We start from the raw sequence: 16,756 nt of genomic DNA on the forward strand, positions 1-16,756 counted from the left end.
TACTCTTCTATTAAGTGCTATTTGTTCTATTAAGTGATATTTCTACTGATGGTTTTATAATAATAGAATAGAATTTAAGTGATATTTCTACTGATGGTTTTATAATAATAGAATAGAATTTTCTGAATGTCTAATAGTTGTTTCCTTTGTTATTGATGTAGTATTTTCTTGCAAAACAATATTCATATAAAATGTAAATTCTCTTTCTCTGTTTTAGATGTCTAATTCATTATGATGGCCTAAATAAGTTGAAATATATTAACCAGAATTTGGTCTTAACATAACTCATTAAAGTGACTTTTTTCTTTTGGTATAAAGTTAGTAGGCTTTTACATAGTTTTGATTTTAAAAATTTGAAAAAACAAGTTTATTAGACTTTTCAGCAATATTCGTCAATTCAATTCTGATTTTCATATGAAACAGGTGAAAGGAGAGTACCAGAACTTTACGGTTGAATGATTTAGTCTCTGAACCACAATCTAGTTACGAGTAGAGCTGCAGGGTTACTAATATATTGGGACTATGGTCACAGAAGGGAATCAAGTGCCTTATGCCTTGACTTAATTATTATTAAATGTTTCCCTTCAGGAACATTACATTAATTTTCCATTTCAGAAAGAAAATTACTTTTGCAATAGTTATAACAGGGTGCTAACTAGGTTCCTCCAAGATCTGAACATTTGCCAACTGCCTTGAGATATGCTTGATAGATAATTTCTTCCCCACTCCTCCACATGTATGCTATGTTCTAATTGTCTGATGAGTGAGAATATAATTTAGTGCTAAATGAATTTCTAAAAATGCTATTTGGAATACCTATATGATCCAACCACTAATTCACAGTTGCCATTTCCCCAGATAAAGGCTTTAAATATACAGTGGTTTTTTTTTAGTCTACAGCCATGGCACCCTGAATACACCCAATTCTGTCTGATCTCGGAAGCTAAGCAGGCTTAGGCCTGGTTAGTACTTGGATGGGAGACCACCTAGGAAGACCAGATGCTATAGATATAAAATATATATATGGTGGTTTTTGTGATTCTGCATATTTGCCTCAAAAATATTTTAGTAACATTTCTCTATCTTTAACTGTATAAGATTAAAAATATGATAGAGCTTAGCAAACAGAGGCAGATAACATAGAAAAATAAGAGCTCCTCCAGTTAGCAGATATTTGAGGGTCTACCCTGTACATAACACTCTCAAAACTTTTTATCTCCCAAGGATAGAATACTTATTTGTATTGTGTGCAAATCTACTTAATAAATTTTCTAGATTGTACAAAGGAGGATAAACATTTGTCAAAACATTCCAGGCTTTGAAATTTTTACTTCATTTGGCATCTATATGAGCATTTATTGTGTTCTGATAATATTTGGGACTGTTTCCAAGAGTACCATATTCTTTGTATGACTGTATATATATTGCAAGTTGTTAATTCCTTCACTCGTATTATTAGAGAACATTCTAAATACCACTTTATCATGAGGTTAGACTATAGCTCCTTAGAATTACCTCTATACTACCTAAAATTATAAATCATATTTTTTTTATCTCTAGTTTTACTCCGTGTTGTAAATAATTCAAATGATGGTCATAAGATAGGATTGTGTTTCCATTCAATCTCTATCTTTGAAAGTAGCAAATGCTCCAGCATTAGTTTTGCCCAACCCCAATCCAATAAATGAAACACTTCTTGAATGTTTTCAGTCCTAGTGTATTAGTTATCTATTGCTTTGTGACAAATTGCCTAAGAATTCTGTGGCTTTAAACAACCACGGCTTATTATTCTGTGGGTTGACTGGGGGGTTCTTCTGGTAGTCTCTGGTAGAGTTAAGACCTCTTTATGCCTTGCCTAGGCAGTCACTCAGTGTCACTTTTGCTACATTCTATGGGCCAAAGAAAGTCACAGGGCAAGCTCAAATTCAAGAATATGGGAAAATACTCTCTACCTCATTCTTGATTGGATAATTGGCAATCTATTTATGTAACTAAGTTGTATTATTTTGTTTTATCTCATTTGTATTATCTTATTTTGTTTTATCTCAGTTGTATTATCTCATTTATTTATGTAACTAAGTTGTATTATTTTCAAAGAATAGGAAAAAAATGTGGCTATATTTTGCAATCTACCACCCTAGGAAGTAAGGAAGTGATCATGGGTGCAATCTAATCAATCACTATAAGTTAGCCAAAATCTCAAGAAACCAAAAAATATAGACAATTCATACAACCCTATTAAACAAAATTTTAGACTGGCAAAATTTGAACAGATACTTAACCAAAAAAGAAAAAAAAAAGATATATAAATACCCAAAAGGCATATTCAAAGATGTTCAACATTATTAGTCATTAGGGAAATGCAAATTAATATTATAATGATACATAACACAGTTTAATCATCTCATTTATTTATGTAACTAAGTTGTATTATTTTCTCAGTGTCAAGCATTGTGATAAAAAATAATTATATAAAGATAACTCACGTTTCTTGAACCTCCCAAGATGAACAAATTGATGGCATAACAACAATGACTGTTATAACAGGGAGTGTGCAAAATGTATAAAAGCACAGAGGAAGAAGTGATCAAACTTTGGGAGATTGGAGAAGGAGAAGGCAGAGTGATTTTTAGATAGTCTTGAGGAAGGATGAGAGTTTATAAGAAATAATAGGGAGAAAAGGTATTCCAAGAAAAGAAGTAAGCCTGTGCCAGAGCATAGAGGCATGGCAAGTTTGGGGAAATATAAGGAATCTTAGCTTCCAAGGGAAAGGAGTGAGATTAATTGATGAGTAGTTGAGCTGCACAATGGGCAATGAGAGGCTTATGATACACTCTTTTCTTCTCTACTGTTTCATTTTTGGTGAGCCAGCACAAAAGACAACTCCTCCATTGAGTTTGTTAATCTCCTTCTTCTCCCCTTCCCCATTTCCCGTAAGAAAAAAAAATTCCACCTTCTCTTAAGCTTCATTAACACTTTATTTGCATACTTACCACATTTTGCCTCATATTTAGATTCTTTTTCTTTATATTTAATTTTCTCTATTAGACTGTCAGCCCCTGTTAAATCCTAACCTAGGTCAGCGCTTTTTTCTTCAATATTTTTTCAAGATTCTTTACTTTTTCAAATCACTATTAAATGCTTGTTAAATAATTTTTTTACTGTATCTATCAAGTATTTTTTAGTATATAACACTGGCATGTTAAAAAGAGAAAGCCATATACAACGTAGTTTACTGCAAGTGTATCAGGTTTTAGGTGGAAATGAAACTCAAATTGTCAAACTTGGTCTTATATGTAGTCAGGCTTTCTTTAAAATCAAATAATTTTATGCATTTTTAAATGATTATTGTTTTATATATACTTTTTTAATTTTGGAGTATTTATTATTTAAAATATGAATTCTTTTATGCCACATTTTAAGTCGAACCCAGCTTTCTTGGCCTTATACACTAGAATTTGTCCTCAGTGCTACCTCTTCATCCTAGAATCACTTTCTAGCAGTAATTCATAGAAGACATATTAAATATATTAGCAATGCGAGTTACAAAATACACCCATATATAATATAGACTAATGATAAATTCGAAACGCACTCTAGTGATTTTTGGAGGATGGGTTTGTGGATATTGAGGAATAGTTTATTTTAACATCTCAAAGAGTGTAATATGGATAGTCTGAAAATGTAAATTTGATCTAAAATTATATATAAGTTATTTTTAAAATGAAAGCTATACAAAACAAAGCTAGGTCAATACATGTGAAGACAGAGTGAAAAAAAAAACAGAGAGGTAAGAAATTAAAGTTTTCATACTTAGTGTATACTGGACCTATATGTATTAAGTGAGAGCTGTCTAGAAAATTTTGAAAAGAAAAAAGATTATTTTTTTTAATTCACAAAATTAGCAAAGTTCATTGAGCATCTATTATGTATACGATACATGAGGGCTTTCATTATTTAGCTATATTCAGATAATAGCTTTTACTTTCTACTTTATATTACATGTCTAGATGGAGACTGAATTTCTACCCAGAACTAAAGTATCCTTCAATTATTTATTCCTAAATGCAAGGATTTATCCTCCAACTCCTGTCAAATCTTCATCAATCAAGCCAGTCCCTAACTAAACATGTGGGATTTTTACCAAGTTCTGATGGCTAGCAGGCATTGTTAAGTCAAAAATAAAAATTAATTCCATAGACAATGACCTTCTTCTGGAAATGCTTACATAGTCAAAGTCTACATTCAATCACTCAAGGAAGATGCAGTCTTACTTGATTTAAGAGAGGCCTTTTCTTCTATTACTGTATTGCCTGCTATTGAACAGGGACTCATAGGGAGGATTCTCTGCCTCTTTCCAAATGATGAAGTTTAAGTCATTTAAAATATTGTTCCTCCATTGGTGAAAGATGGTAATGCTCATCTCCTCTCCACCCTCAACAGTAGTATCCAGTAGCATCAAGAACCACAATAATTTGCAATGTATTTTAAGACTCAAAAACCATAACATTTTTAAGTGCTTACCCCAATACAGACAATTTGTTAACTATTACAGTGGGTCCCAGAATAATGAGGAATTATCATTATTCCCATTTTACAAGCAAAAAGACTGAGATTCAGCAATATTATGAGGCCTGGCTAAGGTAACATTTCAAGTTAGTGCTGGAAACAAGATTTAGAATTGTGTTCTGACTTCAAGTTCAGAGCTTTCTTAATTCTTTCACCTCTCCTTTTCAGAGAAATACTATTGTAACAGTATTCTCTCCAGATTGTTCAGTGTGTTGAAGTAACCCTCCATGTAAATTCCATAAACTTTAAATTAGATTTTTTCCCCTCTACCTCCAATTATGAAGATTACATAGCCATAGCACTGCCAAGAAAATTTGTCATTGCCTCAAAAAGAAACTACAAACAAATATAGCCTTTCATAGTTTTACCTGTGATTAAAACAACCTTTATCCCAAAACATTTGGAATCAGCCATTAAACCATACTACTCTGTCTTATAGACATATTTTTAATGAAGTAAAAGCTTAAATGGTATAAATACAGCTTTCAAAAAAGTTTCTAACTTTAGCTAAATTTAATAATGAAGTTGGGATATTTTCTCAACCTACAAAAGTAATTAATTCACCACCTGGCTCAGTGCCTCAAATGGATTAAATATAAAACATGAAAATTGCTTTTAGTTAAGGGGCAGTGAGATGAGATCGCATGAGAACTTAGTAAAAGTCTCACAAGATCAAAGACAGCACATTGGCAGCAGGTCAAGGGTATCTGTTTAAGCACAGCTACTCTCATGGTTCAAACAGTTGGCATTTATGTGGAGCTATAAATAAGCAAGCTCTGTCAAGAAAGTGTCCCCAGTTTCTAGGTTTTAGAAACATCTGAGGAGAGGTGTATTTATCCTGGATTTTTGTGTTTATTGGATACCTACAGGTTTTTAGAACCAAGTATCATTGGCATAAAGGCAAGGATTTTACTAAATTTAAAAAGAAAAAGAAAAAAGAAGATAACTACAGTAGATAGATGTAAAATTTGTGCTGTGTGTTCCACAATTCTAAATTCCCTCTTTTAGCCCTGAGAGATAGGGTTCAGGTCATTTTCATGTTTGTTTCTCTCCTTCCAAGCACATGTCTTGGCACATAGTAGGCTTTCCAAAACATATTTGATGTCAGAAAAATTAGGATGTTGAGTCAGGGACATCCACAAACAGAATATATCTGTCAAGAAGTCAGAATAACAGAGTCAGTGATTAGACTCTGGAGTCAGACTGTCTGGGGTCAAAGATTCATTCCATCATTTACTAGCTTTATGATCTCACTCATTACATTTTTTTTTAAAAAAAGAAAAGAAGTGGTATAAATTCATTAAATAAAATATGGTATGTAATAAACTTAGCATGGTGCCCAGCAGATAGTAAATATTCAACAAATGTTATCGCTTATTGTTATTGATCTGGAATCCCGTATTCGCCAATTTTAATCATCATATCTTTTGAGCTCACAGAGAGAAATGCAAGACGAATGATGGTTCCACCAGGCGAATACCAACTGAATAAGTGACTATACAAAAGCATAGAGATAAATGACTAAAGGGAGATTACAGGAGCTGTACTTCAGAGCTCTGTGTTTGGCTTCTTCTAATCAATATTTTTATCAGTGACTTGGTTGGAGATTTATCACATATAAAGACTATCTGACATGCCTGGTATAAAATGGTATCTAACATTCCCTGATTCAGCCTTTTTTAGTTTCTCACTAAAATATCTGTGAAAAACAAGCAAATTATCAAAATATCAAAAACTAAAAGTGATGATCCATGCATTGTGGGAATCCAAGAGGCATTTGCATTACCAGTGTGACAAGAAGCTTCTACATTAATTTATCCCAATCAATAGCAGCCTGAAATATAGTCATTTTACCCAACTAATATTTATTGATTACCTACAATATGTTCTTTGTATTATCCATGAGTGGTCAGGGAAGGCCTCATAAGAAGGTGAAATTGGAGCCAAGGCTCAAAGAAGACTTGAAGGAAGAAGGGAGTTGGCTATGGAGACAACTGAAGAAGGAATATTTCAGGTAGAGAGAAGAGCTGGAGGAAAGGAAAGAGAGAGAGAAGAGCTGGAGGTGGAAAGAAAGATAAAAGATAAATCGTCTCTTTCTGTACTTGTTCCTAAGTGAACAGAACATAAAATGAGCCAGAGGAGTTTGTTTTAGAAAAAAAGAATAATACACATATTGATAACAAAGTCAGAATCACAATTAAGAAAGGCCAGACTAAATCGAATTAATTTTAATGAGAATAAATGTAAAGTATTGCAACTGAGTTTAAAAAAAGAAGTACCTAACTATCATACAGCAAAAATATAGTTTTACAGCAGGATATATCAAAGACACTTGGGGATTTTAGCTGATTTTTTTTAAACCCAATTTAAGTCAACACTGAGAGTGGCTACCACAATCACTTTGATATTAAAATGAATTGCTACTATGTAATATCCAAAACCAGGCAATTGATATTTTGGTCCACTCTACATGGTTGATCAAATTCTGAAGTATATTGATCATTTCTGTGTTCCACACTTAAAAGTATACTCAGAGGAGTACAAACATTATATTAAAGAGACTAAGAATGACATCTGAAAAACAGTTTATGGGACTGAAACTGAAAAGCTAGAAGAGGAAAAGCATGGGATAGGGAGAAAAACATTTAAATGTTTACAAATAAAGTACATACATGGGGCACTTTCACATAGTTTTTTCTCATTAAATCTTCACAATATCCAGAGGTAATTACTTGTATTGCTACCTCATTTTTAAGCCAAAGATTGAGACTCAGTTTGAATAGGAGCCAGGTTTGACTCAGGCCTTCAGGCATGAACACACATGCTCCACGGAGCATGGCTCCAATCTAAGTAAGCTCGTTAAGCTCTCAGAACGAGCTCTGCTGCCTCCCAGACAGCCTCCATTCCAGACGCTCCTCGACCCGCTCACTGGCAGACTGAGGCCCAGTGTTCCAAGGTGCAAGATGACTGCCAATAAACTAAAGCCACTCTTTATTTCTCCCTCTCTTTTTTTGCTAGTCTTCTTTTCGCTCTCATTACCCTCAGCCCCTAGCAAATTTTACTCTTCTTTCTATCTTGAAAATTTATTTTTCAATAAATTTTTTTATTTTTCAATTACAGTTTGCATACAATATTATATTAGTTTCATGTATACAACATAGGGACTAGACATTTATATAACTTGCAAAGTGATCACCCTGATAAAGCTGGTACCCATCTGACCCCATACATAGTTATTACAATATTATTGACTATATTCCTTATACTATACTTTACATTCCCATGACTATTTGAAAATTTATTAATATCTATTAATTACCTACCATGTGAGTGGCAGGAGAAGAGATGAGTCAGGGAGAGGGAGCATAAAAAGATTAAGGTGAACAAAGGACCATATCTAGGAAGTTGGAAATGTATATATACCATTCCTTTTCTAGGTATATTCTCTAGAAAAACTTCCACGGCTGTATAAGAAGACAAGTAGAAGGATATTTCTACAATGCAAGTAGCATTGTTTGTATCATTGAAAAAGTGAATAGAATCTAAAGGTATTTCAGTAGAAACATGGGTAAGCAGAAAGATGGAATGAATGAGCCAGAGATCATAAAAAAAAAAGTATAGAGATCATAAAAAGAAAGTTGAGTGGAAAAAAGTTACAGAATAATATGAACAATGTGGTTACTTATAAGCATTTTTAAACAGACAAAGGAATATTGTATATACATATATATTTCTCTGCTTGCCTCCATTCTTTCAAGAGTTGTCCTCCTTGTCACTTCACTTTTTCCTCTGTTCAAATGTATCTATTTGCTTCTTTCTGGGGACTTGATGAGGTCTCCAACAAAGATAAGTCCTTGTCTTGGGAAAAGGTAAGTAAATAGGCCCAGCTGAGAATATTTTCAGTTGAATCTTAAGGTTTATTTTTTTTGTACTCCTTACCTATGTAGCTTTGCTTAGAAAGCCCCTCCCCATTGGCTGATATAAATTTCTTATCCATTTTTTAAGATCCAGTTTAAAACAATTTCCTCTAAAACACTTTTCTAATTACTCCTAATTGGAATTTAATTCTCCTCTCTTCAATTTTCTTAGCACCTATTTTCAACCACTGTTTTAGCATGCCTTGTAAAATTATTTATGTATATTTGTCTTCCCACTAAGCTGATTGCCTCTACAGGCCATGGTTTTATCTTCCAAACCTCTGTATTCCTCCTCGGCACCTAATACAGGTAGCAGACCACAGGAGGTATTCGTCAAATGTTTGTTCAATCCTGAAACATTTTGTCTGAAGACTGATCTCTGGACACCACCTTGCCTAGGGCCAATGCCTTTTATTTTTTCTAATTTTTCTGAAACTAGTTTCTAATTTTATACTTTTATAATTTCCTGAAACTAGTTTCTAATTTTCCTGAAACTAGACCTAGCTAGACTCTGGATCAATTTCTTGTCCCCTTCTTTACCTTAGCAGACTTCTGACTTGAAATGCCTATCATCTCATTCCTGTCATAGCCTTCAGCTCCTTTATTTTCTCCTCTGTGTGCAGTGTGTGTGTGTGTGTGTGTGTGTGTGTGTGTGTTTACCTTTGTACCAATTTTACTTATTTTTAATTTTCAGAGCTATAAACTACTCAACATGATTGAATTTGCCTAATTTTTTCAGTTATTTCCACGCTAATTAACATCTACCATATACAACATTAGCAGATAGTATTAGCAAGAATTGATTAATGAGCTGCTTTTAAATGATCTTCCCAATTAATTGTAGGACTAGAAAGTTGGTGGATTTGGAAGAGAAATTACTAGGGGCTCTGGGAGTTGTCTGAAAGTCATTCTGAATTAGCAGGTAATGCGGAGCTTTCTTTGATAGCTAATTAATAATTGAATGCAGCTGAATAGTAACCAATCTCAAATGAAACACTTGTATAGCATAATTCTGATTTTCTTTTTTTCTTAACAAATAGTTTCTTAGGATCAGAATGGCCAATTCGCATTATATTTTTCTCCCTCTCTCTGCATCATTCTGGGTTTACTTCTATTCCTACTGAAGCACACCCTTTAGTAATTCTTTCAGAAAAATCTATAGTTGGCAATTAGTATAGTCTTTTTCTAAAAATCAACTTATTTTGCCTTCATTTTGAATGATGCTTTAGCCCCAGAACTTTAAAAATGTTGCTCTCCTTTCTCTTCTGGCATGCATTACTGACAGAAGTTTAATATCAGTTTAATTATCATGCTTTTGGCAGTAATCTATCTTTTCTCTTCATTTAGGTTTCTCTATTTTCTATTTACAAATTGCTATTTTCCCTTTTAGTATACTATTTCTAGAAATAAATGTATTTTTATTAGTCCTACTCACTGCATAAGAATACTTTTAATTTAAGAACTCAGTTGTTTCCTACATAGCTAAATTCATAACCCTCAGCTTCATTGTTAGAACGATTTAAGCCCAGATAGTTTTCTACAATTCTAGAAAATTCTTGACAATTACTTTTTGATGTCTTTGTTTTTTAATTCTTCTGGATAACTATTAGACAAGTTAGAGCTTATCAATTTGGTCTCCTTTGGTCTTAACTATACCTTCATACTTTGAAGTCTTTGTTTCTCTATTATGTTCTGGGTAAATTCATCAGTACAAATTCCTAGTTATTAATTCTTTCTTTAAGTTGTGTTTGGTTTAGTGTGTAATTTTGATTTGCAGACTCATTTTTAAAGACACATATTCTTCCTCTCTCCTCCAACTCATTTACTCCTTCCAATCTTGCAGTTTTGGGGTCCATATTCATAATTTTCTGGAGAAACCAGCTCAGAAACTTTTATTATAGGCTTAGAACTCTTGCCTATGACAATAATAAATGCACTGCTTTGCTCAGATCCCTCTTTAAAACTAATCTAGATCCTCCTGCCGCCGCAGCCATCGAGTTTAGCAAAGCCCTAAGCAATTGTCATCAGCAACTCTTTCTAGCCTCCTTCATCAGAGAGAACCACCAGGCTCCTAGTTTCAAGTGATATTCCTGCCTCTGGTACTCTACTTTCAATGCAGTTTCATGCTTCCTGTAACCAAAAGACCCAAATTCCTGATAACGTCATAGCTTTAGCACCTCTCAATAGTTTGCAATTCTGTTTAAGGTCCATGGACACGTGTGTCCTATCTTGGCTATTTTAGCTTTCTCCTTTTACATGTTATCTGCCATCTCTAAGTGTGTGTTGCTAGAGTTGGGGGAAATGATGCTGAAATCTATTCTGTCCCACTATCTACATTCTAGTTCTTCATAAAGCAATTCTGCTTATCTCACTAGAAAGCTCTTTTCCTTTACCAATTTAAGTTGTGAAGACTAGCTTAAGAGATTCAAGTTTCTTTGAATGAGCTCAAGATCATGAGATTGTTCCTTAAATGGGAGCAATCACTCTGGTTCATGTCAATACACTCTTTAATTCTAGTTAAATACTTGTCAAATGTGTGTACACTGTCCTCTACTGATGACGGCATGGTAGCATCATTTCACACAACCAGTCAGTGCTCTGGGTCTATTTAAATCTGATGAACCAACAAGGGAGGGGTACGTGACCTCTACATTAAGAGCATTTCACATTGCATGAGATCTGGGAAACTTTGATTATGTGGAACCTAACACTGAGTGAGTCAGCATAAACACCTGGACGAGAAGGGTTCTCCTTTATGTTTCACCTGGTAAATTGACCATTACATGAGCAATCTACATTTTTCATGGAGACTGTAATATTTGGATGATAGAGATATAGATGATAGATAGATAAATAGATGATTGATAGATAGATAGATAGATAGATAGATAGATAGATAGATAGATGATAGATAGATAGACAGACATGAGGAACCTTGAAAGGGGGAGAATAGGGATTTAACTTAAGCTGTATCTCTACTACAAATATACTATTTTTAACTTAGATTATATATTTTAGTTGGTAGAGTTTTAAGAAACCTAGTAAAATATGGCTGTAAGATATAGCAAGTATTATAAAGAGTCAGTAATTGGCTGATGACAGAGTAAGATGGTAATCCATAGCAACAATCACCATTTTCCACCAGCATTTTTAAAAACAATTAAGAATTTAACCACGACTCTTTTCAAATTATTTCTCCAAAATATTTACATGGATTTATTGGTATGGGAGAGATGAAAATGAGAGAAAGGTGTTAATGGAGAATGGAGAAACAATTAATAAAAGCTCTGGTCCGGCTTCTCTCATTTTTGACTTTCAGTATCAAATCAAGTGCATCACGTAATTTCTCTGTCTTCAAAGTAGAAATGCTAATATTTGCCATATCTTCAACTGATAAGCACTCTTTGAACAACGAGGATTAAGAATCAGTGTAAATACTGCAGGGTGCTATTTTTACTAACATTTTTCAAAGCCTTCTAAAAATTTTAATCCACTTGAAAATAATTGCTTAATTACATGAAAAGACATGAACACCTGACTAAACTAAGATTCACACCCTGTGGGAGAATTCACAGAGTTGTCCCATGAATTTACAGAGAGAATAAAATGGACCTATAAACTTGGACCCTTAGGTCAGTCTAAAGCTTTACTCCACTCTAAGGCTGTTTTTCCAACTGTAAGAAGAAATTTAGCTTTGTTTTATGAGATGAATAAGTCATAAAACATACCGCCTTTACATAACTGAGTGACTCGACATGCTATTTCTCCCAGCAATTATCATATGAGGTACAGGAATCAAATAAATTCAGGGGATGTTATGCGGCACTGTAAAATGCCAGCATCAACATTTAGATGAATGAAATAGTTGAATACCGTCAAATGAAGAGTCATGTTATGTACAGTCCTAGCTTTAAAAAGATACCATGCTTTTATCACCCATATCTGTGTGTGTTGTAGGAGGGGAACAAGTTTAGAGTGGTCTATGTTTGTTTTTTTAATTTCTTACCACATGTTTATTTTCAAAATAGTTCTTCACATATCACTAATGATTAATGACTACAAATTTGCCAAATTCCAAATTCAGTAGTCTTTCTTTGAACCTCTTTACTTTAATGTTTCTGCAGTGCTAATGACACAGTTTTCTAAAACATTTCATACATGTTCAGAACACAGCACTTCCCAGATTCTTCTGATAACTTTGGATGGATTTTTTTTCCCATTTTTATCTACCCTAAATGTTTTTATTCACTCTTGTTTATACCCTTACTTGCTTTTACTATCATCTTTTTGTTCAAAACTCCCCATATGAAATGTCTAGCCCAACTCCTTTCCCAATCTTTAAATTCACATTTCTAAAAGCTTTCACTGATATGGCCCAGAAACTCATCAACTCAATGTGTCTCACAGCACTTTATTATGGGAGCCACCTAGTAACTCTTTATTTAATAACACTATGTTAAGTCTTCGCCTAGTGATTATTGCTATCAAATATTTTTCTCTGGTTCTTTTATTGTTTTTGATGTTATTGTCTGTCTCTACCAACATGAGAGCAGGGACATTGTCCATGTGCTTGCCATTCAATTCTGAGTCCTTAGAACAGTGTCTGGCACATAGTAGGAGCAAAATAAATATTTAATTAATAGTTTAATAATAAATGAATAAACTTTCATTAAAATTATTTATTTTTCTTTCTCTCCTAATGGCACTGTTAATTTTCTATTCACCCATTTTCTATTCACCCAACTTCACTGTATTACTTAGGATTACATTCAATCGTAAGAATCAGATACAACTAAAAAAACCACTCCTTCCCCCACCAAAAAAAAAAAAGAAAGAAAAATCAGTGATTTCAATCATTAAGTGATTTTTTTCATGTTTACATAAGTAAATACCTGAAAGTGAGTAGCCCTGGATTGATATAGAATCAGAGAACCAGGATTCCCTCAGTCTTTCTGCTAAATCATTTTTGCATATGGCTTTTGTTTTTATGTTATAGCCCAAAATGGCTATCCCACTTCCAGGCACGATGTCCACATTCTGCGCAGGAAAGAGGGGGAGGGATAGTAAATGGTAACAATGAATGTCCACTGAGTTAATTAACCTCTTTTTAAAAAAAGCTTTCCTGGAAGACCACTCAACTTTTCCCCGACACCTGTAAATGAGACTAGGAAATGTCAGTTTTTAAATAGAAATACCGAAAGCCCCTCCCCTCCCAAAATTGGAGCTTGTTATAAGGAAGATAATGGAAATGTGTATTGTGAAATCATTGTCTGGAGCTGTATTAATTCTATAGCTACAAACTTCCTCTCAACCATCCCCTTCTAATCTCACTTCAATAATCTCAATTCAAGTCCCTGTTATTTCCCACCTAAACTATTTTAATAGTCCCTTAACTGGTCTCGATAGCCTTTTTTTGCCAGCCTGAGGAATTCAAAACCTCAGGAATATAGCTCCACCTTCTTATAATAGACTTGTTTACCACAGCTTCTCATAGATACTCAACACTTCTATCAAACTAGGTATGATGGTTATTTTTTTCCCCCCTCTTTAATTCCCTACTTCCACCCCTGACCTATGGATGTTGCCATTTCCCCCTTAAGAACTGAATTTCTGAATTTTATGTGTCAACTTGACTGGGCTAAGGGATGCCCAGATAGCTGGTAAAACATAATTTTGCGGAGTGTCTGTGAGAGTGTTTCTGGAAGAGATAAGCATTTGAATCAGTAGACTGAGTAAAGTAGATCACACTCACCAAAGTGTGTGGGCATCATCCAATTTATTGAGGGCCTGAATAGAACAAAATGGTGGAGGAGGGGTGAATTTTCTCTTTGAGCTGAGACTTCTATTTTCTTCTGCCCTCAGACATTGACACTCCTGGTTCTCAGACCTTCAAACTCAGACTGGGGCTTACACCATTGGCCCTCATGGTTCTTAGGTCTTCAAGTTTGGACAGGAACTAAATGACTGGTTTTACTGGTCCTCCAAATTCTGGAAAGCAGATTATGGAACTTCTCAGCCTCCTTAAATGTATGAACTAGTCCCTCATAATAAATCTCTTTATATCTATCCATTTATCTATCTATCTATCCATCTATCATCTATCTATCCTATTGGTTCTATTTCTCTGGAGAACCTTGACTAATACAGAATTTGTAAGAATGGTCCTAGAGGAACAGAACTGTAAGGATGAGTGTTCTGAATTGGGTTTAGGATTTCTGGAATTAGCTCTTTAATCTGATTAGGTTTAAAGATTCTAATAACTCTATCAGTAAAGAGATACTGATAGTCCATGGCACAACTAGTAGAGATATGTAAAATGTCTTTATTGGACACTCCTAATCAGTCATTTATGAGAAGCAAGAAGCTAGATTTACTCTGCACATGATACTTAGGAATATTTCCAATAAACTAAGGACTATAATGATGTTGGTTAGTTGCTCCTAATGTCACTGGACAAATGGTGAAAGAAAAGAATGACCTCAGTGATGCGAATTCCTAGCTCAAGCATAAATGACCTAAATGACCTAAAAGTTTTATGTATGCCCTGAAGAAGACCCTTATCTCCTGTAGCTGCAAGGCTGAAATTGCTGAAAATCAAATGCAGACTTCAGTGGTTATGAGTTGAATTATAGCACAAGTCGAACTCCCAGCTTCGAAGAGTATCTACTATTAAAGTGAAAGTGTCAATTAAGAAATGGTGAAAGAAAGAATGAGATACTGTAAGTTGGATATGAGTGTATGAGAAGACCTTGATGAAGCTGGGGATATTGAGCTCCTAATTCTGTGAGTCTTCTTGGCCAGTGGAAGAGGTCTCCCTACCCTCAGCAGATTTTATCCTCTCACTCCCTGCAAAAGTTGCGGTGGCATCAGCCTTTCCACCTTCCTCTGAGGGGATTAACCCTGAATTATCTGAGGAAATGATAATAGTCCCCTCTGAGGTATTTGCCATGAAACACAATGCTGATTCTTCTCAGAAACCACCCCAATATCCCTCTTTGCCTTTATATCTATAATTAGAGTCAAGTCCTAACAAGTCCCTAAAGGTGACATACAAAGTATAACCCATGAGGAGGTGAGCTACACTCCAAAAGAACTACTTAAGTTTTCTAATTTATGTAAGCAGAAATCCAGGGAACATGTGTGAGAAGGGATACTAAGGGTGTGCGATACTGGTAAAAAGAACATAAAGTTAGATCGAACCAAATTTACTGATGGGCCCACTAAGAAGAGATTCTGCATTTAATATTGCAGTTTGGGGAGTTAGAAAGGGCTCTAGCAGTTTGTTTGGTTAGTTAGCTGAAACATGAACCAAACTATGGCCCACTGTGAGCAAACTGGAAATGCTCAACCTCCCTTAGTTTAATGTAGAGGAAGGAATTCAAAGTTTAGAGAGATTGGAAAGATGGAGTGGATTTGACATTGAAGACCCACTCAACCACAGTGAGAAAGTCCAGAAGACTCACCTTTAACCAATACTTTGAGAATTAACTTTGTGAAGAGAGCTATAGCATTCTTAAAGAACCCCATGATTACTCTTCTATAAGTCACACCTTATACTGAGAACTATAGCCACTCAACTGAGAGTAATTGGATCCCAAAGCAGCAAGGGCCAAGTGGCAGCACTCGGCTGCCAAAGGCAAGGTAGCTGTGGTTATTATAATGGACAGAAGAGTCAAAGCAGCAGTCAGAATACTTTGACCCTCACAGATCTTGGTGTTGGCTACTTAATCATGGTGTTCCTAAAAATAGATAGGAAGCCTACTAAATTCTTATTTAATCTCTATAAGCAGAAAAGGTCTAGGATGAATGAACTAAAATATAACTCATAAAAACAGAGAGTCACATTCCTTCAGTTAAATTTCAGACCTGAGCCAGTTTACAGACCCAGAACCCCTTGAATGAAGGAGAAGCTGGGTCCCCTCGAAGAGCACCCCAATACACTACTGGAAATTTATACTGTTAATCTTTCTTCCAGCATTCCCCAAGGGATTGATGGCCTTTTACCAGGATAGCTGTACATTAGGGAAAAGGAAATAATTAGACTGTTCAGGAACTACTGGATATTGGCTCTGAACTGACATGAATTCTAGGAGACCCAAAATTTTACTGTGGTTCACCAGTAAGAGTAGGCGCTTATGGAAGTCAGGTGGTCAATGAAATTTTAGCTCAGGTCCATCTCACAGTGGGTCTAGTGAGTCTCCAAACCCAGCCTATAGTTATTCTCTCTGTAGAAATAGACACTAGCAGAATTCCTACACTGGTTCCCTGAC

At 34.7% G+C, this 16,756-nt stretch overlaps 1 pseudogene; it reads left to right on the plus strand.

The window, feature by feature from the left end:
• The first annotated feature begins 892 nt into the window (after positions 1 to 892).
• Positions 893 to 1,011, plus strand: LOC120587849 (uncharacterized; annotated as a pseudogene).
• Positions 1,012 to 16,756: the final 15,745 nt, after the last annotated feature.

Source organism: Pteropus medius, unplaced genomic scaffold, assembly GCF_902729225.1.
Source record: "Pteropus medius unplaced genomic scaffold, Ma_sr-lr_union100, whole genome shotgun sequence".
Classification (NCBI taxonomy): Eukaryota; Metazoa; Chordata; class Mammalia; order Chiroptera; family Pteropodidae; genus Pteropus; species Pteropus medius.